This window comes from Xylocopa sonorina, chromosome 3 (genome assembly GCF_050948175.1).
Source record: "Xylocopa sonorina isolate GNS202 chromosome 3, iyXylSono1_principal, whole genome shotgun sequence".
Lineage (NCBI taxonomy): Eukaryota > Metazoa > Arthropoda > Insecta > Hymenoptera > Apidae > Xylocopa > Xylocopa sonorina.
The window spans coordinates 14,875,279-14,902,906 of NC_135195.1; the positions used below are offsets into that span (position 1 = coordinate 14,875,279).

General features: G+C 49.1%; 2 protein-coding genes across 6 annotated transcripts in view; both read left to right on the forward strand.

Moving 5' to 3' along the window:
* Ten-a (Teneurin-a transmembrane protein) overlaps window positions 1–27,628 on the forward strand; it is a 568,813-nt gene that overhangs the window by 418,409 nt on the left and 122,776 nt on the right. The window lies entirely within an intron of this gene.
* The window catches only part of Pold1 (DNA polymerase delta 1, catalytic subunit), a 139,838-nt gene continuing 135,745 nt past the window's right edge, over window positions 23,536–27,628 (forward strand). The window contains exon 1 of the mRNA XM_076893046.1: window positions 23,536–23,540. The gene's annotated coding sequence lies outside the window, so the exon portion shown is untranslated. The remainder of the gene's footprint in view (window positions 23,541–27,628) is intronic.

A 27,628-nucleotide genomic window follows, 5' to 3' on the forward strand; every position in this document is an offset into this window, starting at 1 on the left:
TGGAGAGAGGATCAAGTACTCGTAAAGCGGGAACAATAATCGAGCGGGGTGCTCGCGTGGCCCACCGGAGGCCGCCGGGCTTCCCCTGTTTCCGGTATCGCCTCGCGCCACTCGCGATTTTTAACCTCGCCACGCTTTGCCTTCTCTTTAACTGTATTTTTTCTTCCTTTCTCGTGGAACGCTGGTTGGATTCGCGTTGGTGTGTGTGTGTGCGAGCTAGGAAAATTCGATGGTGCTACCGTTTGATGGACTTGGGGTTTATAGTTGGGTGGTAACGCCATTCGAGCGTGGTTTTAGGAAGGGAAGCTTGCGCCGCGAATTATTTAGTGATTTGGTGGTTTATCGTTTGATGGATTTACGGTTTATTGGCTTTTTTTATTGCACTACTGGCTTAACTTTTAATTATTTCGGTGCGGGTGGTATTTCGAGGTTTGTGTCAGCAATTTATAAACGGAACGTGTCCGGGCGTGGGAAAATGTGTATATCAATTAGAGCGCTCTGAACGTCGGGGTACGGTCTCCGCGCGATGGACGGCTAGAATGTCATAAATAAGAAGTGACAAGGAACAAGGACCTCGATGGTTTCTTGGTGTCACTATCTCCAGACGTGCTAGCATTTATTTTCTCGAGAAGTCACTTACAGTGACATAGGGTCTTTTATACAAGGTCAAATGGTCCACGGAAAATTCAAACGCGTCGATCTTCCTCTTTTTCTTGTCGCGAGATATACGCGTGACGTAGACGCACACGAAATACGCTTATTAATTTTTATAAAAGATGTTAAAAATTATATAATTAAATACTCGAAGGAACGTAGCCTGCGAGAAGAGGTTACGCTCATTTCCACTTTTATCCAATCGACGGAAACCTATGCCAGCGAAACCCAAGGTACACCGTCATTTTAATCCCGTATGATCTCGAAAGTGCACGAAGATCATCCGCCGTTTAATCCCCTTAACTCCACCGCGGACCTGCCGCGTTTGCACCGCCACCTTATTAACCGCGGCACGCGCTTCCGGATCAGCATGACTCGGAATCATCGTCATGCTGACTGCGGCAGAAACCGCGGCAGGAAACAACCCCCGCGCGTGGTACATCAGCCGTACTGACTCGACTACTTCAACCCCTTTTAGCGCGCAACGATAGTGGCGCGAAACAATTTGAATTCAGCTCGCATTCTGTACACTCTTGGACGATTGCTTCTTTGCTTCTTCCATTCTCAACGAGAGACATCTCGCTTCCTCTCCCTCGATTATTTATGCACAATCTTCGAATCGAAAGTGATCGAGCCATTTACTCAGCCATCTTCGGTTCAGCCTCGTTCAGCCCGTATACGGGCTGGATAAAATTTGTACGTCAGTCGAAATCAGAAGTGACAACTGTCAACCTAAATCACTGTCAGTCCTCCGTTCTATCCTACACAAATGTCGACTTCCGTTCGAACCAATTACTGGAACCAGTGGCTGAAGCAGGCACACGAGCGAAGCTACTAGCTCCACGAGGATTTCCATATATTTTTCTCTCGGTCGAGACATTTGAAAGGTTCTCAAAGAAAGAATTCCACCGAGAACGTATCCGTGGCACGCGCAGCAGCCACCCTTTGCGGCCAGCGTTCGAACACGCTCGCAGCAGGATCGCGTTGGCCAGCAGGATCGCTCGACTCGATACGGTCCGCGAAGGGTCGCCGGAAATTGGCAGGACACTCGGACGCAGAGCCGTCGACGCTCGTCGAGGCCGATCCAGATCTGGAAATGGTTCCTTTATGACAAACAGACGCGCCCCGGGACCGACGGTCTCGAGAAATCTGCGTCCTATTTGCACCCCTGCCAGCGATGCATCTGCGCGCTGCGATACGGCCATACCCGATGACGTACATAATAGAGCGGGGGATATAAAAGTGGCGTCGAGTCGACGGAGATGGGAACCGACGGGGCGGCGATGAATTTTTGATTAGCTCGACGCGACACCAGGGTACACGGCTCTGATCTTATTCGGCCTGTGTTGTCACCTTGTCTGACTCTTTTTTTGTCGCCCGTTTGACCCGCGATCGTCGGTGTCGAGGGGATAGCGACTTCTTGAAAGTTATATGGACGTACAGAGGGGTTACGGCCAATGGCGTAGCATCGGCGAAGAACCGTGGAATTGCTTCAAGTGTCGAGGGTGGATTCAAGGTTACGCGGGATAATCGATGTCTTTTAAATTATATCTTCAACGATATCGAGGTTCTTCTCTTTTAATTTTATTAGTTACTATTTGCGTCTGCGTTATACGAGATATAAGACGCTGAATGTGTATTTGAAAATGAGGGTCTCTTGGTGAACGAAACCGGAAATACACCTGTCTGGTTGTAAATTGTAGGGTAACAGCGCGACGAGGGGTTGGCGCGCGGCGGCAACGTTCGAACGAGAGGAAAAATTCGAAGGTGGCGAAGTTTCTGACCGCGGGACCGGAAATTCCACCCGCGATTACGGTAATCCAGTTCGGAATTTAATAAGCGGTTGACACAAATTAGAGAAGCACCTGCCGGGTGCCAACGAAAGTCGGCAGTACTTCCCTGTGATTTCTCGGAATTAGATGCCCCATCCTAAGAAAACTTTGTAACGACATCCCGAATTTGGGTCACAGTCTTTTTGTCCTGTAATTTCGGTCCCTCGCAGCTGCGTTCGCTGGTTAGCCGAATTCGCCGTTAATTACACGAAACCCACGTTCTTCCTCTCTTCTTCCCCTTCTCAGAGTGATAAATAATCATTTTAACGAACTCTACGAGGCACAACGTACTGGTCCCTTGGTTCGTGATATCCAAAATCGAAATTCAAAGGAAAAGAGCATGATCGATCTCGCCAGTAGGTGAACCTCAGCCTGTCATCCTCCGCGCGTCCCCTAATTAAACGCTAGTAAACGACTGTTCGGGAAGCAATTTCACGCGGCTCGAATCAGCAACGTTGGCTCGCCGAAACGGAACGGTTGCAACGAACTGGAGGAAGCGAGGTCGAGTAAGAGAGAGAGAGAGAGAGAGGAGTGCACCGGTGCAAAAGCAAGAGGCCATTCAGCGGCAATCACCGGGGCGTAGACCAGTCCCTCCCACGGGACTGGGACGTCCAGTCTGTCATTCATTCAAATTAATCTTCTGAATGTTTCAACAAGCGGGCATCGCACGCCTCGTAAAACTCGCCGACTTATGGGCCCAGCATAGTGAACAACGAAACGGCTGAGTGAATTCAGGTTAACGTCAGCCCTCGTCTAACGAGCTAACGCGTCCTCCTCGAGATTCGAATATTTACATCTCGCCAAGGTGATTACACGAGGACGTATGTCTATTACATTGTCGATTACAGTCTTCTTGCAATATCGACCAGCAATTAGCAAGCTCGATTATCCGTAAGTAACGCCACTGTCTGCTCTCATAATTACACAGTCCAACGAATCCTCCGCCTCGACTCCTCGTTGGCCCCCGCGAGAACGATAAGTGCGAGTCGTTGGTATCGCCGGTACCACGGCCGAATGAACAAACAACGAAATGGACGTTGGCCAAGGAACGAGAGTCTAGGAGACGGGAACCGCCGTGAGAGGGGCCTGCGGCAGGGATCATTTTCATTAAGACCTGGTCGATTAGACGCGCTCGAAATGGTGTCCAGTCTTGGGTAAACTCGAAGTTCACCCGGGACGCACACCTTAATGGCGATGGCCCGATAGCGGCGACGTACGACGGGGAAGTTGGAGCAGGGCGAGCTCGACGCGGGGGCGGGGGTGAGACGTTAGCTAAAAGAGATTCGTAAGCGGGCCTGCCGCGGCAGAGGGATGAGAGAAACGAACAGACCACTCCTACGGCCTCGACACGAGAAGCCCGACATAACCTCGCCACTGGTAATTGAACGCAAGTGGTTGAAAGTACTTCTTGGCTCCCGGAAGCATCTCGGGTACCACCGTCGTCGGGAGACGGCGTTCGCTTCTTTTCTCCTCCTCCGTTCTCGCGGCCATCTTTCTTCTTCCTCGTCCCCTGAGAGGTTCGCTCGCGGTCCCCTTGGCACGCTACGCGACGCGGTCCTCCTCGTTGCTTAACCTCCTCGCGATCGATCGTGGTAACGATATTGTAACGTTTAACGAGGACAGATGTAGACGGTCGTGACGAGACGCGCGTTGGAGGGATGCGCGTCGAGTTAATTGATATATCATTCGTCGTGGAGGCAAAAATGGAACTGGTTATCGCGGGACCACGCGCTGGCTGGTACAATTTCTGACGAACAGCGAACGCTCCGCTTGTGTTCTCGAACGTAGTTTGTTATACCTACGAAAACTGAGCGAACGACGCTGTTATTGAACGCAAGAATATGCAAATGAACGTCGAGCAGGTAAGATGCTTCTCGTAGGCGGACGTTTTTGCATATTTCCGCGTGAACGATACGGTTTGGTTATCGTATGAAATTGTTTGCGCGGACGTTATCAGCCGTCGAGCGAGAATAGTGGAATGTGGAGTGAAAAATATCGCTCGTAGAGTGTAGAGAAAACAAGTTTTAACGCTGTAAATTGGTATCAGCGCAATATGTTACAAGTGAATAAACGGCACTTAAATGTCGTCAAAACGCCACTCGCTACTAGCGCTAGCCCAGGAGGATTCTCCCCTTTATCCACTTCGCCATTAATGGAACCGATTTTTTTTCTGCGGTACAATAGAAAGAGCTCTTATTGACACTACGTTCTTCATTCGGTTTAAGTGTATCCAATCTGTAACCTCTAATTGTGCCGAGGCACCGAGTTGTCAATAGATGACGAATTGCCCCATTCTCGTGTCGTACCGCCGCTCTTTAGATAAATTGATATAATTGTGGGGTCTGTTTGAAGAGCGCGGCTGGTGGAACGATCAAGAGATCGTCAAACAGCACACGGCCCGGTATTGTGACGATAAACGCTATAAGACAGCTTTCTAGTTGAATTACCAGCGTTAACAAACTCGTGTCTGGTATTTATAGCAGTTGCCTGGAACGTACGAAAATTTCTTGCTTAACGAGAGACACCTGATTACGTGGTATCTCTTGTCGAGTCGATTGACGAACATCCTCTCGTCGAAAAAGCCAAAACGCTCGAACCCCATCGCTGAAGAAATGGAAGGATTCCACTTTCGATATATCGCCAAAGGTGCGACCTAGCGCGATTGAGTTTTTGCGTCTACCCCTCGTCTAAATGGCGGATACGTGTTATGGAAATTCTTTTGGGAATTCCTCAGTCGCAACTGCGAGGGGGCTACCCTCTGGAAGAAACGAGAATCGTTCGAATTTTGGCTTCCATTCGATCCCTCAATTTCGAGGACGTCCATGCATGCCTTTCGTCGAAATTGCTACTGACATATCCCATGTATAGTGAAGATTCGTAGGGGTTGTGGTAACTGGAGGTTGAAATTTGCTCGTTGCGATGCATCCTCACTTTCGAAGAACAATAGCCAGAATATAAACTCATTTTTCTCATCCACTAATTCTAAACCCATTCAGAGTTATCAGCACCTCACGATTCGTAGTTCTAGTTGAGTTATCAGTCACATGGTCAACCAGACCAAGTGTCCAACGAATGACCAAAGTAACCGTACTATTTCGCGAACGTACAATTTCGACGACTTTGCATCCGTGCCAATATCCTGGCCACGCTGCGTCGTTATCTGTAATATATAATCTAATCGACGATCGACGGTGAGGGTTGGGGGCCAGTCAGACGCAGAAAGGTGGCGGGCAATAAGACACCGGGCCCGCCGTTACGAATGCTTTATCGGCGACAAATCTCCTTAATGGCAAGACCGTGTTCGTTGGTTAATAGACAAGCGGACGGTGCGCGCGAAATTGATTAACGCTCCTACGCCACGAGGAACGAGAGGCCTCCCCCCACCCCATAAATATTAATTTCTTCGCGGCGTTAATCGCGCCGGACCAACAGAATAACTACGCCATAAAATTTCATAAGCCCTCCGCCAATTAGGCGGCGGGATAGCATGGAAAAGAAGGGACTTTGGTCTGTAGCTCGAGGAGGGATTCCAGGAACCAGGAATCGCGATGGAAGGTACGAAACGCATCGCGGGGGTTGTGCGCTACCGATTTAAGTTTCATCGATGGTATCCAGTGTATCGATTGAGAATTTAGCACAGTACCACGGTGTTTCGTTGCGTGGAATTGTATCGCACGAATGGAAGAAAAAGGTACTTCTGAAAAGACTGATATTCGGAATCAATTAAATCACTTCTCGCGTAGTCTTTCCGCGTACACGTTGCTAGTGATACACTCTTCCTTTTATCGATCCTGGGACGAGAACTTCGATAAAAATCTTGTTATTCCACGACAAACCATCGTAACCACCGTCATCGTCGTTGATAAAACGAGAGTATTAAAGAAAATCAAGTAAAGGACCCTCGCCGCGCGAGGATCCTGCGCGGCGTGCAAAGCGTAGACCCCGCCGCGTCTAAGCTGGATATGACAACGGCACCCTCCATCGTCTTCAATCCTTTGTCGAACCCTTGTACCGGCACGACGTACAATAAGTGGCGGGCGTTATCATAAATAAAGAGCGGCTAAATTAGATTTCCAAATCAAGATGGCGACCGTATTGTCTACGACAGAGGCTGAATTAATTGGATTTCAGAGCCAACTTTGTCGCGTCTCGCACCAATCTGCTCGCACACCCCCCCGTTTCTCTACCCCTCTAGCCAGCCTCCACCCCCGTTCCCCGCTTTTCGTCGCAGCCACCCTCCCTATATCCGCCTTTCTCCGACGCAGCCGAGCGTAAACGATGCTCGAGGCGCGTCACGAACCGAGCGAGAACCGGCCGGTCGTGGAAGGTTCGCCGCGGTTACGTCGACCCGCGCGAGCACCGATTATGCCCGCGTCGCTTTCAACAAGCCTGAATTCAGGGCCCTGCCGCGGTTCGAGGGTCTCTCCGCGCGTGAAAGGGTCCAAACGGAAGGGCACGGCCGGCTGCTCGAGGATTATTAAAGGATCACCGGGTTGGACAGATGGAAGGATAAACAAACCGGGCGTAATGAACGAGTCCGGATCGCTGGAGCCACTTATTGTCGCGCGACGATCCCACCGCCTCCCACGGGACGGGTATATTAAATCAACCGAACTTGGGAGCTCTGTTTGGAACTTGGGCAAGTCCTCGACCATAGGTTCTGGTGACCAACCTTCGTCTGCTCGAAACTCAGCGAGATAACTGGTACAATGATGACAGAATTTCTGTAGCGTTTGTGTTTTTCGTGAATTACCATGTTGGATTCGAATGGTTCTAGCGATCCGTGTTTGGTACAGCAGACCAAGCAGTGGCAGTAATTACGATCGTGTCGTTCAGGAGGAACTTACGGGGCACCTTTTCCTCCGCTATAGACGAATGCAGATTGCGTTCGTCTGGCCCTGCGAGATAACCGTTGCTAGCTACGATGCCAGATGAGCCACGATTCCGCAGAAATGCATAAGAGAGGTTCGATGTAATTAACGTTGATATCGCGCCACAGGGGACGCGGCTCGGTGGGGTTAATTTGATGGGTACGGTGTAACGTGTCCGGTGCGTGATTTCTGTGCATGCAACGAGCGCGTAGGGTGGACGGCGCGCTGGCAATTTCTGTTGCGATTAGAGTGAAAGTCCGCAGTTTTAGGTCCCGTGGTCTATCGTGCTGGGTGGATAAACAAGGAGTAATTGGCAGATGGAAGCGGAGGGTAATGATTGAAACTAGATAAAGTAGGACGATAGGATTGTGTTTGCCTTTGGTACGATTTTTCTATTTTTCCAACTAGCGATATTAGTTCAATTATAATGTTCATGCCATGTTTAAACTAACCAAATTTCGCATCGAGATACGCAAATACGTGTACCTCGCATATTGACCAATAACTGTAAACGAATGTGGATTAGTTTGATATTCAACCAAGGTGGTGAACGAAACTTCTTTCGTACCGAACAAAAGGCACGTTAATTTCGAGGCTGATCCGAGCGATTTCCCTATTTAATTAGCATCACCCACTACCCCTCTCAATTCCACGATTCCCAACGCACACCGCGATCCCTGCCCGGCTAACCACTCCAACTTAAATCCCTGCAACTTACAACAATCCAGCCGGTCTCGCCACTCCATTCCGCTCCGGCACCTCTATCCAAAAACATCGCAATCCCAGACCAATCCACTCACCGATCCAACTCAACAAAATACCCGAAAACCAATCCCGCGGGGGCCAACTCATAAACCAACCGCCAATGCCGCCACTCCATGACAACAATAACGCGCGCGCGGACCGTGTAGGTACTCCTCTGGTCGGAACGCAATTAGAAGGTGCGCGCGCGTAGTGGTCGGAGGCATCGAGTCGTCGAAAGTTCTTGCATTAAGCCACGGTGAAACGTCCTGACGATATCTGTTGCTCCATCCAACGACTCCACGGTATATCGTGGCTGCGCTCGTCAGACCTGGAATCCGGATTAGCTGGCCAGAAACTCGAGCTCATTACCGAAATATCGATGGATACCTCGCTGTATCGCGAGACGATGCGGTCGGAGATCGAAAAAGGGAGTCCAGAGAGGGACGATGGGGTTTGTTTAAAGTGGGATGAGCGAGCTGCCGCTGGAGAGCCACGTGTAATACGTTAGAGGTATTTGTGGGACTTTAAAATCGATTCAAATGGAGAATCGTCGTGTTTTATCGTTTAACTGTGACTCGCATCACTGAGTGTAAAGATTGTAAGCGATAGAGGTAGCGAGGAGAAAATGCAAGCTTCTCTATATCTTCATACTTCATCGTGTCACTCTTCGATCACCTTGTTCTCGCCTCGTTCTTCTCCTGTCGCGGCTACTGAAATTAACGGAGGGCCAGTTCGGCGCATCGGTTCCAGTCGCTCGTTTTTTCGTCGCGGTTAACGTTCGCCGCGTTACTTTTACCCACACTGCAGCGAGGCTTCGACTAAAGGAGCCGGCGAATTGGGTTAATGAGTCCGGTGGCTGGAAGAAGTTGCAGGCAAATGGCCCAACGGTGGGGCGAGCGGATGGAAAATACGTTTGGTTCTGGTTCTGGTATCGTTAATGACGTCGCATGCAAATGGAGGTACAGCACGGTGATTATTATTACCCGTGTTCCAATTAATCGACGCTGCGTTTCAAATTTCATTATCACCGCTGTACTTTCTTCGAGCACGGTTCCATATGTTATTTCCTGGTTCGTAATGGTAAATTATACCATAATCGCCATAAGTACAGCCTTTCGACGCGCTGTAGCAAACGAAAATTCATCCGACCCACGACTCCGCGCGCCCCAACAACACGCAGAGCCCGCAACATCCCCCAGAGAAGAGTCCCCGAACTCGTCGCTCCGTGGCACGAAACCTCGAACCGCGAGTCCCTCGTTCGACTATCGAAACCGAACCCACCCGAAATCCACCCCTAGCCAGAGGAGGAGGTGGCAGAACGCGAGTACGACCCTGGAACTTGCCGCTGAAACGCGCTCGAGGGACAGGGATGGAGCGAGGCACAAAGGCGCGCGTTCTCCGCTCTCGCGTAGGGCAGCAGCTCATCAAGGGGATTACGCGAGGCGTCCCCTCCATCTTGGCTTCCTCGCGGTAAACGCAATCCCTCAACCCTTGCCTTTCGGCTCCGATCCTCGAGTGGTTCGAACCCCTCCAGCCACGGCAGATTAACGTTTCAAGAATCACGGAGTCACCGGCGAAAATTACCGGCCATTGACGATTCCTAGCCGGGGATCGACGAGTGCCGAAAGGATTACGATCTCTCCTACACGGCCGCGTAAAAGGGAGCCACGAGAATCCTTGCGTGCAGAAGGATCTAACCGCGACTCGGAATACAAAGAGCCTCGTTGGCGAAACATACTCGCGGGTACAGCTTGCGGATGGATCGATTTTAGGTTCGAGAGTAGGTCGGAGGAGCGTCGAGTACGCGGAACGATTCAAGTGTTTGCGTGCGAATTGCGTGGGACGTGGCTCGTTCTCGATTTAGAGATGGGTGTTTTTTTATATAATTTTAACAGGTCTTTCTATCTGTCTTCTAATCTTGCACGTACGATCGTTGAGCGAGTTCGAAATAGTATAAGTTTGATATTAATAAATGTAACGGTTCGAACAGATCGTAATCGCGAACGATTAAGAGTTGAACTTGAAGCTTAAGTTAACGCGAATGCGCGACTATCGCGGGGTAAATTACACGATGGGGTTGCCAGCGTGTTTAGCGTGCGGCGAAATTGTAAATGCTAATATCGAATAGTCGTATATCGTCTCGAAGGTTGTTCAACCAGCGATCGCGTGACCGTCACGCTCGTACGTTACGCCACTCCAACGGCAATCCTCCCTGGACTTGGATCCGCTCTACTCGTCCGCCTGCGATCGCGAGTATGATGTTCGAGAACGTCGAAAACCGAGGAAATTTAAGCGATGTGTGATTTTATTTATTTGTATCCAGTTCAAATGAAACGGATTGATATTTTAATAAATCGTACAGTCGTGGAAAAGAAGTAATCTCTGCCACCCTTTCGCGTGCGCGATGAACGTTTAATCGCGAACCCTAAGCGACCAGTCCACATTAATTCGAGTGTCACGCGACAGTCTCGAGTATCGTCCCAGAAGCGAACTTCGCTGTTACATTAACAAAAATCGTTTCGTTCTTAACGCTATAAAATGTTGTTCATCAGCTTACATCAGTTTCATTCATCCCCCCAAAATTTCTGCCAAATACGTCTGAACATTTTATACGAGCTTACGCATCGACGAATTCCACGATCGATTAGTGGTCAATATTACAGAGTTTTCTTCTGACAATAAATCGGATGCTGCAAATAAACCACGAGACGCGACCAGGGTCCAACGTTTACCAGTCAGGGATGATCGTCGATGTTCATCTACGAATTTACCCGAGCCAATTCCGGAAGAAACGCTCAAAGGAACACCCGACCGGTGTTCATTAAGAGACGCGAGCGTTTTTTTCCCTTCGCAGTCCTGTTTGTACGCGAGCCGGGGGAAAAATAATTTATTTGCCTCGCGCAACCCCCTCGCGAGCGTGGTCGAACGGTTCCCTCCTCGACGAGGCCGAGCGTTTCCTTCGATTTTCTTCCCTTTGCCTGTGGAACGATCGTATTAATCTGACACGTCGTTCTCTTTTTGTGTTGCAGGTACGTAGGCTCTCGCCACCCCTTGGATACGCGTCTGATGAATCGAGGTAACGAACGAAAGGGATCGAGGAAAAACGAGCAGGATTTTTTTTTGCGGTGGATCAGTCGGATTTTTGACGACGAGGTGAATGTTGCGAGTGTGAGGTGAATCGCAAGTTGGACAGAGACGTTGGAACCGTGACTTTTTTCTAATAAAGATCTCATTTTTCCTCGATTCTTTTGTTTCCGGAATAATCGAACGTGATGGATCTGAAACGATCGCGTCCAGTTTATTCCTCGATTGAAGTGGATTTTTCAAATTCGACGATGCATCATTCTGTCGCCATCCTTATTGTTATCGTGCAATTCTCTGCTGATAATATTATACAGTACATTGGTACAATTCTTAGGACGAAAATTAATATATAAATCACGGTCGGATGAACAGGAACCGTTGACACTCGGAGGAACTCAATTAATCATGCTTTTAGCCACCTCCGGAGATCGTAGCAATCTCTTTAAAACACTCGATATTGCGGGCCAGCTGCGCGAGGTCCTGAAACAATAGCTCATAATCCAAAAGCAATTCGAATTCGTGGCGCGAGGCAGAGGCCGCCTGACCCTCGCGACATTTTTCAAAGGACGGTGTCCGTGGCGAGCGGGGATTTACCTTTGACCGTGACATGAAAGGAATTAGAGCTAATAAATTTCGGGGCGGCGAGGTCGGCTACGTCCACCGTCGCCCCGTCCTACGTTCGATTCCCTGAGTGTATCCAGGAGACGGACGACGATAATATACGATCCTGTGGAGCGCGAATCGAAAACGCGCGAAAGGAGATCCTCCGTGAGATCCGCCGGTTCCCTGTCGCGAACGCCCTTTGATCTGCTCCACCCCACGATTTTCATCCCCCGCGTCCAACCCACCCCATCTTTCGCCGCTTAATTCATCTTTTTTCCTACCGGTTGACACGGGGCCCTGGTAATAAGCGCGATGCTCGTCCGCTTTCCCCGTTTAAACGTCGAGAACGCGTCGCCAGACTGTCCCTCTTCGGTAGAGCGTCGACCGCCATCGCGTGTGGAATTTTTTAGTCAAGATTAGGCTTTCGAGAAGTTCTCTCGAAGTCGTTAAAAGTATTTTTTAGGCAGATTCAAGGTTTCCAATATACGCAGTGGTATAAATTTGATTCATAGCATGGTTTATACACGATGTCCCTGATATTTGGTAGACACAAAGTGGAGGAGGGACGAATAGAAGCGGGAAAGTAATCTCTTCGTAACCTCGTAGATGTAGAAGAGTATGCGAAAAGGTATTACAAATCGATCTGGCGGCGTGTAATAACGTCGACGAGCAGCGAATACCTACTAACTGTACGGGGATTACAAGAAAGGGGAGCTAGGGGTTGTTTGGGGGGGCACTTGTGAAATCTCACGATTGTACGCGCGATACAATCAGCGACGATCGCCAGCGCGTAAAGGTTTCACCTCCATTCAGCTCACCTTATTTAATCCGCGATCGACTGAATCATACCAGGGCTCGTATTTACAACGCCTCGATAGGGGAAGGTATCCGCCGTGACAAATCGGATAATTGCAGCGCGGCGTGCAGGTCCTCGGGGATCCACGAGGAAAACTATCGGGTTACCAGGGCCAGCCCTTGTCATGGAAAAAATAGAAGCAACACGATCCGGGCGAAGATTTCGAGAGATAGCCGATTTAATACCGAACGGGTCTGCCAGTGATGACTGGAGGGGTGCATAGCGGAGAGCCACGCACAATGCTGTCGTATAATAAATGAGAAGGAAAATAGTAACGGCTTCTCAAGATGGAGATAACGAGGCGATTTAAATAGACAGGGTTCACGGAACTTCTCTGGCTATTCGGTTCTGCTTTAGACTCTGCTCGACGCTCGTGGGTCTGACCTGAAGCGCGGTTAGTTAACGTGAATGGCGCTCGCTACGTTCTGCAGGGTGCGTAGGATAACCCAGATATTTTCTCAGGTTGCTAGATTCCAGGGGTAATTAGGGTTACTGTTATTCTTGTTGAATAACAGATTCCTACGTTGCATTCACTTGAACGTTACTCATCGAGGCGATAAGAGTTTGTGTTCTTCTATTGTAAAGAAAACAGGGAATTAGAGTCGTCTGAGAATGAAATAAAAATTGTCGATTCATCGATAGAAATAATTTGAGAACCATCGCCATAAATACGTCGCGTACAAAGGTGATTATTCTTTCTACGCGGAATGGGATCGGTTTAGCGATCGACGGGGTATTTTCATCCATTTAATAGCCAATTTTCCCGTAGCTGAAATACATTTTGTCGAACGGTGTCTTTCGTTAAGAACTCATTGGCCACGGCTCGAGCCAGACGGTGTCTCGTCGCCGGAAGCATTCTTATTAAATACGTAATGAACTCGATCGGGATTTGAGTAGCTGCCTATAAATATCGCCGAGCCTGTTATTTATTCCGAGGGCAATTCCACTGTTTAAACTCGCGGCACCGCGTCGGTTCCGCTCGGCGATTGGCTTTCGCGGCGCGCTTGGTACACGGCCAAGTGGCCCAGTTTCCGTTTCTCGTCCTTTCGTCGCTTAATTCCCGATTATCAGCCCTCAAAGGAGGCGGAATTGAAAACCCCGGAGAAACACGGATTTACTGAGACAATTATATCGATAATTAGCTACCTCCGAGCAAGAGAACAAACGATGTTCCTTCGGGACCATCGACAGTCGCGACGAAGAAACGAAACGCGCTTACAATGTCGTTGCGTTCGTTTCTAACGAGGAACGCGCGAATCGATAACGCAGAGGCAAAACGCTAGCAGCCATTTTTGTTAGCAACGTATTATTAATAGCGCATTCGGTAATTAATGAGAATTAGGCGTACAATGGTTGTAAAGGGAAACGGAGTTTCTTGGGAATTAATATACATCAAATTCACTTCACATGGAAACGTGAAACTGGAACAGGGACGAACGAGGGGGCGACCGAGGGAGGAATAAGCTGTACAGCCATTGTAGTTCATCAGCGCGGAAAATCCGTTTTTCGTCGCAGCGAGGTGCCAGGGGTCTAGTCCGCGTTCGCATTCTTGGATCCACGCTCAAAGGGCAGGTTCTACATAGAAGCCAGCTAGCGAAATGAAAGGTTGCTTTCTTCGACCGCATTACGGATCCCTCGAGCGTGCGAGTCAAAGATGTCGGATTTTTTTTTTTTGTCAACCTATCGATGCGTTCTTCTTTACATCAGAAAACAGGATCCATTAAAGTCCTATTCCAAAGTGTATACCTCGAGATATTCTAAAGACATTTAAAAATCGTCGTCGTCTAAGCCCTCTGAAATGGACAGTGAAACACAGACGTCTGCAACGCGTCGTTCGCAGTTTTAACGACAAGTAAACGCGTCGCACGCGTACTTACCTCGAAGCTTCGATTCCGTCCACGTCATCATCATCGTTCGATCAAACTGAACGAGCCGCGACAAACGGAACGTCACCCTGCAGGCTCTCGTAAAGCCACAGGGACACATTGTAACAAGTATGTGTATACACTCGCGACACGACGGCTCGAAATAACAGCCGGTCAAAAAATAATGCCGCGGGCTCTGAAGGGGCAAGGTGGCGATACGGCGGAGGAGCAACCCCCGTTGACAAGGACCCTTGGTGAACGCGGGGCGTTCGTAGGCAAACACAATGCGGATGAGGCAGGCTGAATGCAGCTCGCCCGCTATCCTTTTCAGGGGTCCGTCGTGTCCGTTTCTCGGAATTTCCATAATCTCCGTGGTCGAGCGTGGCCCAGACAGATTTACCCGCGCACTCTTCCGCACAATGTCCTCGAGGCTGGTCCCTTCTTTTTTTCTTCCCGTCACGGACCTCTTCAAGCCCTCGTACGCGCGGATGGGGGATGACTGTCAATCAGGGATGCGCTTTCCGATTTTTCGGCTGTTTTTACGGGTAAAGCAACGCGTTTCGAAGACAATCTACGAAGTAATCGCGAACAAATGAGAAGGTGGACGCGAATGAAGATTACAAGTACAGGATCCGATATCAACACCCTCGAGAGACGTAATCTGAACGAGTTTTAGACGTTCATTGTTCGTAATCTGCAGACACCGCGACGCGAGAGCTCGCGTCACAGACGGCCATTAATTTTACGATATAATTCATGCATTCATTAAGAACGCGTCTCACCGCCAGAATCCATCAAGCATCCCCCGTACGTATGATCGACAGTAGAACGTAACCGTGTACCCGCGTCGTGGCAGCAGATTCGAGCCACGATGGAGGGAAACGAGCGAAAGGCAGGAAAGAACGGAAGGAGGACGGGGAGGACGGTGGGAAAAAAGTCAGCCACCGACGAGATTTCGCGACCGATCCTCGGACGGGATAGAATGAAATAATTCTCGCTGTCAGTCGAGTTCGAACACCCATACCCTACCGCGTCCCAACCCCCCTTCGTTCTCTCCTCGTCCCGCCACGTTCTCGACCACCAGCGTTTCGCATTTTCGCGTTCGATGACTACAGAGTGGAAATGGCGGCCGTGGGAGGAGCGGCGACTCGTTCGCCGGATAATTCCGCGGAAATTAAATGCCAGGAAAGAGATGGAAATTACGTCTAGATCGTTGTTGTTCGCCGGCGGTGCGCCGGTTTTCGCGGCGATTTTTTTCGTCCCATCGATCGGCCCCGGATCGCTCGGACCGCGTCCGTGTAAATAGAAAATCTCACTGCGCGCCGCTGCTAACCCTCTGGTTGCCAGAGATTTCCCGTCGACGCACACCACCCGTGGATACGTGCCTGTAACAGTTTTACACCATTTCTGCGGTGATTCCGTTCGGCACGCTTTGTTCCTGCGTGGAAATTGATATTTTTGGTTAAACCCTCGATGAAAGGCTCCCCCAGCCACGGATCCAAATTGCTGTTCCTCCGCTGTATTAATGATATCGAATAAACACCCAGTTTCAGCTAGTGAATTTTACTAGATCGTAAGAGGGTTGTTAACGTCAGATTTGACGAAACGTATTTTCTGTCAAAGAAAATTGCGAGCATTGTACGTGTAACAAACTGGCACCAGGGACATATTGAAATCTGCCAACGGAAACCTCCCCTTCCCGCACAAAAATACGGGACCCGCGATTCTTTCGACCGGGATAGACCTCGAAAATTCGTAGAAAAGAGAAACGTGTATCGGAGACACCGAAAGCTACGAGGGCATACGATTTCGGGATCACGAGGAGGCACCAGGTCACAGGGGTGCGTCAAAAGGCTACGCGACTTGAAATACTATTCGTGCGTCAAGCCCAAACGATGCTTTCCTAAATCTGCACGTGCTTTATTGCAGCTTCAATTTCCCTCCTTTTTATCGATTCTTGGAAAGGATCTAGAAATACTGCCAAAGGAATACTTTGAAACCGACTTTTCCTTACGATATTAGTCCTTGTACTTTCTTTCGATTGTTCACTCACGTGTGAGACGTTTCCAAAATTTGCGAATTCCTTCCATGAATCAATGACAATTCGCAGAGTCATCGAAACGAACCACAAGAATAAAAACGACGCTCTCGTTTAAAATTGACGATCAAAAAGAAAATTCTAATCGACCTCGCCCAACGAAACGTGCCGCTGACTAAACTACTTAGAACAACCAGGATATCCCCATTTGAGCTGCCAAAAATTTCATCGAGAATCTTCCTCATCGTCGACAGCACGATTGTTATTCCACGTCCGTCGACGAGAAAATTGTTTATCCGGCAAACGGATGCTCGAGACCAACGTCAAAAGGCTGCTATCCCGACGAGGCTGTTCGTCGATCCGTCTACCTTCGGTCAGCGCGGTAGACGAGAGCCAGAGGGAGAGGCGAAGGGGTTAGCAACCGTTGGAGGTCGCCTAACACGTGCCCGTGACAGTCTCGCCCCTTCGATCCCTCGAGCCAGCCATCCTGGCCATTCCCAGCGTCCCAATCCAACGGGAATGATGATATCGAGCGACAATAATTGGAAAACTTATTAAACCCTTTCCCCTCGAGCCAGCCGTATTATTCTTTGCCCGGACGAGAGGCGGCAGTAATCATCTCGAAGCCTGAATACTGCGCCAGTCCCTCCCGACTGCGTTTATCTCTCGTAAGTTCGATTAATAACGAAGAAGCGCGAAAGAGTTGTTTGCCCGCCTTTGTGCGACTCTTCCGGGTGCGCGCGCCCGTCAGGGGTTGGATTTTATTTGCCGCGAGAGGGATAGGGGATGAACGCTCGTGGAATGTTCCGGGAACGCGGGTACTAATTTTCATTTGTTTAATTAGGGGTGTGGGGTGGTTGTTGTTAAAGAGGGTATTTTGCGTCGAGTGAGCGACTGGAATTATTCGTTGGCGAGGGTAGCCACGTGCGAAGGGTTTATATTAAAATGATCTCTCATTCGAAATCTCCTTTGCCGTGGTTCGATTCTTCTTTTCTTTGCGTAGCGAGGGTTGAAACGTTGATCTCTGAGGGATGAGAGGTGGTGTGTAATCGTGCGTATTAAGTAAGAGTAGACTCTCTCTCTCTGGCTTTCGATTGTAGCCGCGTGACGAATGTTTTGTACGTACGTGGGTGTTCTCGTTTTGAAAGTTAGTTTATTCGATGGTTCGCAAAATTTCTTATCGACAGCCGTGGTATCGCGGTTGTTCCGGCGACAAAGATAAGGAACGCAGCTTATAACCCAGTTCCCGCGTGGAAACCGAAAATTCCGCGCGGCACGATAAATCAGACGGCTCGCGAATTGATATTGGTTTCTGCCCGATACATCCGGCTCGCGCGAACGTATTCTTCCTTCTTATATTTATCCTGCTCTTATCGGAGCCGCGGAATCACGTTCCCCCCCGTGCCGTAACTTTTATTCCGCCTCGAGTTGTTCCACTTGTCGCGCGTGTACACTGTTCTGCCCGCGATAAATCTGCACGAGCGGATATTCACTCGCGTTTCGCTCGATTTTTTTGTCCGAGCCAATCGTCTTCCTGCGAGCGACTCGCATACGGAACGTTCCGCCATCTTTTAGAGAAATCGTAACGGATGATTCGATCCTCGAAACGAAATAAAACGGAAACTAATTATTTTTTTATTCCTTTTGCCATTTGAAACAATTTTTCCAGGAGGAGACACCATTTATCTTGTTCATTATCTTTTTCACCACCCTCTCGCATCGATTATAATCCATTCGTTAGTAGAAATTTTCAACCATCTACTTTCAATTATTTATTATTCATTCTGGTCGACCAAAGACGATTTATTCCTTATTTCCAGCACCGACTCGCATTCCCTAACCCATCCAAGCCACAGTTTGATAGACACGTCCTTCCTCGTGGACCTGCCATGTCCGTTTCTATACTCGTACACATGGTGGCGCGAGTACGTCTCTATATATCAGAGTCGAAAGGACACGGCGAATTCAGCAGAGTGTCGTATGCTGCTTGACTTCATAAATAAAGAATCCCCGGGCCCGGTACCAGAAAGGCTTTTTAAAATCTTCTCCACGTAGAGAGAATGCGTAATACAAGCGAGGAGCCCGCGACACTTTAACCTTCCTCGCGCAGAGACGCCAAGTCTTCAACTGGTTCGTTCCTTTCGCTTCCGTCAGCGTTTGGGACGTTCTGACTGACGTCGTTTCATGATTGTGCATTAACCTTCCAACTATTAGTGATATGATACTGTCATGGCGGTTGACAGTGCTGGATCGACTTTTAGACACTTTTCATTTGCAATTTTTACAATAATACAAAGATTATAATCATCGAGAAAAGGGAGTAGAGGCACAGAATGCGTTAAATGATTATTTGCGAGATGGAACGTCGTTTCAGTGACTCTCCATAGTATTCAGAGTCTAATTTATCTTGCGAGAGAATGAAAGCTGTATAATTTCGAACAGCACGAGCATAAAGATCATTGGTGTCCATTTAACTTCGAAACAATGTTTTTAAATCTCCGTTTAAACGGGTCGAATCTACCCTGTAAATTCTAAACGCTTCTCTCTCCTCGTGTAGATACGAGACGTCTGCTGCAACGTTCTGGCATACATCGAAAAAATATGAAGAACATAGAGACATAATTCTTGGAACGCCCTGCTGCGAACCGCGCGAGTATCTCTCGATCTCGTTGGTTCACGCTGTTCCTCCATGACCGCGTCACGATCTCTTTCAGAAATACGCCGCTACGCGGGCAATATTTCTAGCCGAGCTCTCCTCCTCGAAGAACACAAAACACGGGAATTAATAATTAAAACCCGGTGGGCTTACAAATCGGAGTATCGCGTGGTCAAGTGTCATCCGTTTTCGTTTTCCATGCTTCTAAAACGGAAATCCGAATAAATTAGTCGCAGGTTTCCCTGTTTCGATTACTCGTGCATCTTTATAGTATTTACGTGCGACAATGCCCATATATTCGAAACTTGTCTATCGTTGAGCCTAATAAAATCTATACGTATACACGCACGTGTATCAAGTACAATTGACAGGTACATGAAATTTCGTTTGAGTCGCTCTACGATCTTAAAAAAATTGTTCAACCGTTACGCAACATTCCACGCGCGATATATCCTCGGTCGTATAAATTAAAAACGTAATTACAGTTGAACTAAAACCGCGGCGCCATTTACGGTGCGCTTCTGTTTTATTCGGAGCGTAATCCGCGAAACGAGCTACGCACGCTCGTCGTCAGGAGCACGCCGCCGGTTGAAACGGAAACCAAGGCGAGGAGAGATGCACCATCCTCTCCATCGGAGGCGTTCGCTCCTCTTCAAACAAACAAACGGGAAACAGGCGAAATGAAGCGCGCGTCAGAACGAAGAATAACGCCGAGCGAGTTTCTTTCTCGACAACCACGGTGAGCGACAAAATTTGCACGCAACCAACTCCGCGAATGCCGGCGTGGGGTAAATGAGAAGCCAGTTTGTACGCCGGAAACCGTTTTCACGGACCCTTTTTATAAACAGCCCGCGGCGCAGCTCGAGGGATACCTCGCGTAACCGTAAAATCGACGAGGAGCTACGTCCATGCTCGCCACGCTAACAAGACGCTAGTTACGGTGTCATTACCTTTTCTAGAGGTCGCGTAATGCCACGAGCATGGCGGACGCATCAAGTGACCATCCGAACGTCTCGCTTCGTTAGGCTCGACGCCCGTGGCTGTGCTTCTCTGCGAACAGCCACCGCTTTTCTAAAATATTCGCAGCCGTTGCTTTCAGCAACAGATTTCGTTTCTAAAATAAAGGGCGCACAGCTCTTCGCGTCTGCAACCGTGGAATAGAAATTCCTCTACGAGACCTCTCGCCGACCTCGTCGAACCGCGGGAGAAAAAAGGTCCTCTTCAAATCGAAACAATCCTCGAACAGTCGGTTCCGCGCAACAAGCGTTCTCGACGAACTACAGAATTTCCCAGCCGACGATTCGAATACGCTTCAGACGAGACTGATGCGGGAATAAATAAAAATCGGTCCGGAAGTTCTCGCGCGCCGAGCACTTACGAGTAATCTCGCGATGGGCGTCCAGGCTCGAGGGTGGATATCGCGAGAACGAAACCTCTTGCTTTGAGAAACCTTACGTACGTAATCACGATGAGATTGTTCCCGTTAATTATTAACTTTCATTGGCTTCTATTTTTCTACACAATTGCAACCAGTATCTCTTTCTTACGGTATCAACTCGTTTACTCCAACAATTTTAATACACAGAAACGAAGAAAAAGTGAACGCAACGAAAAGGTCAATTTTATCGATGCCTGGGCGCGATCTTGTTAATTCGAACGGCACGTTCCAATTTCACGGTAACATTAACGATCTGCTCGTCGCGGGGAAACCGGCGACGACACTTTTTTCCCGTCTGAACGACGGCGCGCGCTACCAAGGCGGAAATAACATTGATTTCACGTCCAGGACACACCTTGCCGTCACGGGGCGCGCTTCATCCTTTTAAAACAGGCCTGTCCGTAGGCGCTGGCGGGGGTAGCAGAAATACGCGCGGCATCGTTCCGCGTGAAATGCAACGGGGGTCGCGAGGGGTAGGCATGGCGGCTCTTCATCTCCGCTAGCCGCGTTTTTACGTCCCCAGTAAACAATTTAACCATCGTTTCCTTAAAGGAAGAGGCTTGCAACGATCGCACGGACGAACGTTCGCGTTGCCTTCGCGCGTCTCTCATTTCTCATCCCTCCACGAGGGGGATGAAACGTCGCTGGGAGTGAAAAGGAGAGAAAAACGGGTAGGACAGCGCGAGATCTACGTCTGGCTTTGATGCGCGTCGCGCAGGGTGGCTACGTACGTTGGGGATAAACCTGGCGGCCGTTTCAACATCCGGTCTGCGACGCCAGCCGCCGCTTTGCGGCGTGATCACCTGACCTGGCGTCGTCCTCTGTTCCGCGAAGGAAGCACAGACGTAGCCAGGAAGTAGCCCCCTCTGTAATTAGCGTCTTGGTCCGCCTCTTTGACAAAGCTCCGCTCCTAACGAGCACCGGGCACGACGGCTAACAGGTAGCCACGACCGCTGGAAAACCTTGCGTCTGTCGCTTGAATAACCTCCGTCGACCCCGTTGCGAAAGTCGTTCCCTTGGCTCGCGTCTAGACTGGCGGACCTTGATGCATTTTGGTGGCCCATTCTTGAGATTGGGAACGTTTGTCGAGAAGTTACCATCGGAATTGTTTCTGCTCCGCCAACGATAAAGTGGCTCGAGATACTTTAAGCATGGGGTGGTTTTGTTGGACATCCACTCTGTTCGACGAGTCGACGAGGTTTTAATTGAGACCACGTTCCACGTGTAATAAGTTTGAAGGGAAGCTAGTCATCGTTGAAGGAAACAAGAACGCGTGTCGGTCAATTTTCATACCACCCGCAAGGGTTGCACGTTGGGGTAGCCTGTTCAGGTAGAAACCACAGGGTACATTGAAATAGTAACAGTGTTTAGAAATGGGACGCAATAGGAATCCGTACACAGAAACGCCTTGGCGGTGAATACTCGTGTCTGGAACCGTCCTAAATTAGTCAGGTGTAATATATGGGCATGTTGCGAACGCCGCGACCCTTTCGCTGAGAACTTACCCCGCCGTGGCACAGATTCTGCCGCATTTGACCCAGATTAACTTAGACCGTTTCGAACATTCGAATAATCGATATCCTTTTAACGAGAAAGTTTTATTGCGTGAAAAAAGTTTGAAACGTTATGATAGCGCTTTTGTAAAAAAAAAAACCGATATCCTCTTTATGAATATAGTGTCGCGGTATCGACGACATTAAATACGCGCGACGAAAAACTCAGTGGCGTAAATATTAAATCGATTTGTCCGGTGCGCAACTCGAAATCGGCTCCGCACTCGATCAAAAATCGAACACCGGCAGGAAGTTGGACGTTGCGCCGCGCAACTGGGGCGCCAGGCGGTGCTCTCATGTAAATTCGAAATTGCAATCGTAAAAACAGACTCGAGACAGGCGTGGGAGGAAACGCGACCGGATGGACGAAGGAAAAAAGCTGCGAAGGTGAGAATAAGGAAAAAGGGACGTTATTATGCGAGCCGTGCGATCTACATACGTTACATATTCACGACCCTCTCGCGTATATAACTCTGTAATCCTTTACCTCATGCGGCAGGATACTGGGCGCTTTGTGAGAAAAAAGAAGAAAAACTGTTCGCTACAAATATGGCCTATGAATTACATCGACTGACGCGTAGTGCGTACGGCCTAGTCGAAATTTCAGTTCGATATTCAGATTGAAAAAAGTTCGTGTAAACTTGTACCTTGCTTCGTCTTGCTTACGAAACTCTGAAGACGTCCAACGAAACAGATTCGACGTTCGATATTCAATAATCGATATTAAAGAACTGTGTGTGTGTGTGTGTGTACGTGTATATGTGTATACGTCACGCCCGCTGTTGCCCTGTTTCATGTTTCTTTTATGGATGCACTCTTTATTTTTTCATCGAGCGATGGCGATACAGAGATGGCGGATAAAGAAGTAAACGCGTGTTTCCCTTTTGCACTTCGAAACGTCGCCTCATGTGGCGCGATGACGCATGGAATATTTAAAAATCCTCGACGCACGCCCGCTGGGAGGAATAATTTTTCGGAATTTCGAGCGACCCGGTTCCCTGAGCATAAATAACGCCCTGCCCTCGGTTCGTCACCTACATAGCTTTGCTCCTGGGACGCGCACGCGTCAGTTCTTTGCAATCGCACGGAGAGGAATATTATAAGTTACCAGGACGATGGTTCGAGATTCCCACGTTTCATTCAACTATTGGTCTGTTTCGTGGTGGCACAATTCGCGAGGTATTTCCATTTGTTTTGATTCCCGTTGCTGATTTTGATAGATCTACAGGATGAGCTGTATGTTCCTTTTTTTCCTTTTTTTTTTTTAATTCTTCTTGCAATATGTTGTTGCGAGAGTTTTATGATGTATCTAGAATGTAACTGTTGTTAATGATGATCGAGATGATTCATCGTTTCTGAACACGCTAAACTCCAATATCTTCCATTTTTATCTTCCAGCGGTTCCCCGCTTCTTCCTTTGTAATCCATCAAACCGGAAATTAAACACTGGTGAAATTTCTATGCTCCCTCGACGTGTATTTACCGGTACGAAATTTAGTATGCATTCCAAGATGGATCTGGAGTAATTGCGCGATCTAAAACCTGGATGTGACGCGCGCAACGAAATTGTCGAACCAGAGTAACCAATGGTTATTAAAACAAGCAGGCCAAAATAAGAGTCCCCTGCTGGGGGACAAAGTCAAATTATTCCAGCCTTCAAAGTAAACGTAACCTCTCAAAGAACAAACACTCTTACAAACAAGAAAGCCGCAAGGGCCCCTTCAAACAGCCCTGCACATTATACTCCCCTTCTTACGTTTTCAAGCACCTCGCTCCACCCTCGATCGCATAGCTAATCGATTCGTTAATTACCTCCCCGGTGACACGGATAAAAAACAAAATCAAAGCGACCGTCAACCGTCCCCAACCCCTTTGCAACCCTGGCCACCCTTTCTCTTGTTATAAGCGTCCACAGCGACGCCCACGCGGGAAAAAAATTACTCTCCAAGCTCCATAGCAATTACATCGCTATAGAAATCGCTAAGTTTGCTTGAATCGTGCGACTTATTCAACGCGTTTCTAATAGAGAACTTGGAGCATCAGGCTAGAGCGACGTATCAAGTCGCGCGAGAGGCACCATCAGCGACCAATACTACAATCCCAGCGAAACCACTGCGACCACGGCCCAAGGCTAGCCTGCAACGGGGGGCTAACGCTCTCCAAGGCTGTTTGAGTTACCTCAGCCAGGCCATTATACGTGCAAGAAACGGCGCAGGCCGAGCAAGTTGGCGCGAGTGCCGCTTGTTCGGATCCCCGTCCGCGTTTCTGTTTACAGTGCGCACCGCGCCGTCTCCTCGGAGGCGATCCCCGGGCAAGTTCGCGGCCGCACGACTTCCTTTGCGGTGCCAACTATAAAGAGAACCCACGCGCGGGTAGAAGTCACGGGCCGCGCGATAAGCGGACGACAAACAGACAGAAGGGGACGATAAAGGGTAGCCAGAGAGGGATGAACCGATCGCAGAGCCGCGTTTCTGCCTCTGTCCAAGCCGCTGTCGCCCCGGAGATCCTCGAACCGCCGGCTGCGCCGCATCTGGCGTCCCGGAATTCCTCTCGCTCCTGGCTCTGGTCCGCGCGACCGCGAACGTGGCCGCCATGACGCTGCGAACCCGACAAAACTGGTGTCCTCGATAAAACTGGGCTTGCAAATTCGCGCGAGCTAGGAAGAGTTGCTGTCCAAGTGGTTTTCTTCTCTTCTTACTCTTCGTCTTCGTTTCAGAAGTTGATAGAATAGAAATATACGATATTTTAGCGGAGGTTAGTTATTGAGTTCGACGATCCATTGCACGCGTTGCTCGACGCCCAAAAAGCAGCTGGTACCCTAGAAAAAAAAAGAGGTTCCCCTAACGATTTTGCTTAACGGCCACATCGACCGTCTGCCCTGTGGCGTGGCTGAAAAAGAAAAAAAAAAGAACGGTAACGGGGCTACGCGGGCCGCGTAATCGCGCGGATCAGGTTGAACGACAGGTAGCGACGAGGAGGTTTAAAAAAAAAAAAAAAAGAAAAACGGGGCGAGCCGTTTAATCGCGGGACACGACGCCGCCGCTTGACACCTCGTAAAAACTTTAATCAAACCTAACGATGGCATTAATTTCGCGGTGGGACCCTCGCCGCGTGCCCGTGTCACGGTTTATCGCGTTTCGACGTGAGAACCGACCGCGCCGCGTTCACGCGCGCACCGCCCGAATTATTACGACCCCGACGAGCGAGTAATGAAAATTTTCGCCGTCTGCCCGACAAATGCGATCGCTTAATTGCCGCGAAATCGAATCAGCCCCGAAACGCGCGCCAGGAACCGGCGTCTGTCGCGATGTCGAGGCTCGATCGCTCGACGGCACCGCTTAAGTCCTTCGTACGAAGAGGGATCCATCAGGAGTGCATCCTCTCGTCGATTACAATACCCCAGAAGTAATTACGATACGATCTGTACAAATTCTAGTCTCAATTCATCATCGTAAATACATATTCCTCAGCGTAGACAGTAAATTTGTAACTCAATTCTAGCATTCACTTAAAATGGCCCCTCGTCTTGTTGTTGTTCGGATACGCTTAAGCTCGATGGCAATACCAGAGATAAAGCTGACGATAAATGGCCATAAACGTTTCATTTATCTCTAACAGAAAGCTCTTCTGGTTACCGTCCTTTTTCCTTCGTTCCATTTCTTCAGATTAAGGTTCGGTAGGTGGAGGTTATGTCCGACCGCATCTTGCGTTTTTATCTTAATGCAGCGGCGGCGCAACAGGCTGGCTCTCGTAGATGTTATCGCGGGACACGGGCAGAAGAAGAGATGCGTTCGTTTAAATTAATATGTGTCGCGGCTATTGTCCCCCCGGGTGCGCCGCAAGAAACGCATTGATACCACCGGGAACACCCGCCCCCCAAGCGATCCTCTGCAACCGTATGCAGTGATAACGCCAAACGCGTGCCGCGTTACTGTTATTTTGGACAATTGAAACAAATGGAACGGTTGTGAAAATGGGACGAGGGATGTGGAAAAGTTGGCTCCCACCGCGGACGCTTGACGTAAATTCTCTGAATACTTCGAATCCTTCGTTCGAACCTACTTGCGCGAATCTACTCGTGACTTTCATTAGAGTCTCTTCAACAAGCACAATTAATATCGTAGAAAAATAAAATTCACTCTTTCCATTGATAATATTCGAAGAGTACGTTCCGAGGCGCTGACTTAAAGCATCACGCGTTACGAACATAGTTATAGCATAATAAAACTTTACAACCATATAGATAAAAAGGGGGGTTTATCGCGTTCGTGTTTAACCGTTTGTACGGAGTTTATAATCTAGACACCGAACGGTTTATGGACCATTTAACGTGCCGATTGTCAGTCGCCGCGATGTATTGAAATACGCGCTATAATAGTCGTCGCTCAACCGAGCAATTAACTCCTTTCGCGGACTGTTCTCCGTCCTCTCGAAACGGGGGAATAGCCTCGAAGCCCGTAAATTGTCACGCCCCAACTTTTCTTCCCGTGGCTGTTTCCTCAAAAGTCGGCTCCGTTCAACAGCCGAGATTCCATCGAGCCGGGACATTAAATGGCCGGATACGTGATCGATTTCACGGGGAGGCACGGTCGAAAAATCGCGGCTGCAGTCGCTCGTCCATCAGCCGGTGCCACGGGGATCATTTTAAACGGCGTAATTGCTCGGAGAACGGGGCGAGCCTCCGCGTTTATCGATCGAACTATCTCTACTCGCGCCGTTTTCACGGTTCATCCTCCACGGTGAATCTCTCCCCCTGTGCGGCGCGTCGCGCGCCATAAAGATCCGTTCCGCGAACAGAGAGACGCACAGAGGCAGAGACACAAAGGTTGGGATGGTCGAGAGGTGCACCCCTGCCACGGTAAAAGAACGAAACAGGGGCGAGGCCGTATTGAAAGGGAACGCGATACGAGCGCGGAGGGGTGTTTATTAAATCTGCCGGTTAAAAGGAACGGAATTAATTCCGTATCGGCATTCGTCCGCAAGAATTTCAAGGACCGATAAGCAGCGCAACTTCTTTTCCTCGACGAGGGCTCATTGTCGAAACTCTCTCCCTCTCTCGTTCGCTTGCTTCTTTCGTCTCTTTTGTTCGCACTCGCGTGTGTCTTTCTCGGTCCGCTTTTTTTTTTTTTTTTTCTAGCCACGATCAAAGGAAGAGGAGAGACGGAGATTTATGGGTGCTCGATGCGACAGTGGAGGTTATTGATCGGTTGATTTATCGGGTACCTCGAGTGTCGTCTGCTTCTGCTTTTTCAAGTCCCCGACGTGTGGCGTGGGGATTGTAATTTGAATTTACCGCGTCTCGCATAATAGCGCGACGACAGTCGCTAATAATTTGATAGATTCCTCGCGAAATAGTTCCTCCGAGAATCGCCAGACGAATTGAACGCGAGGATAAACGCGGTAATAAACCAGAGACAGAGAGTTACGTACGAAA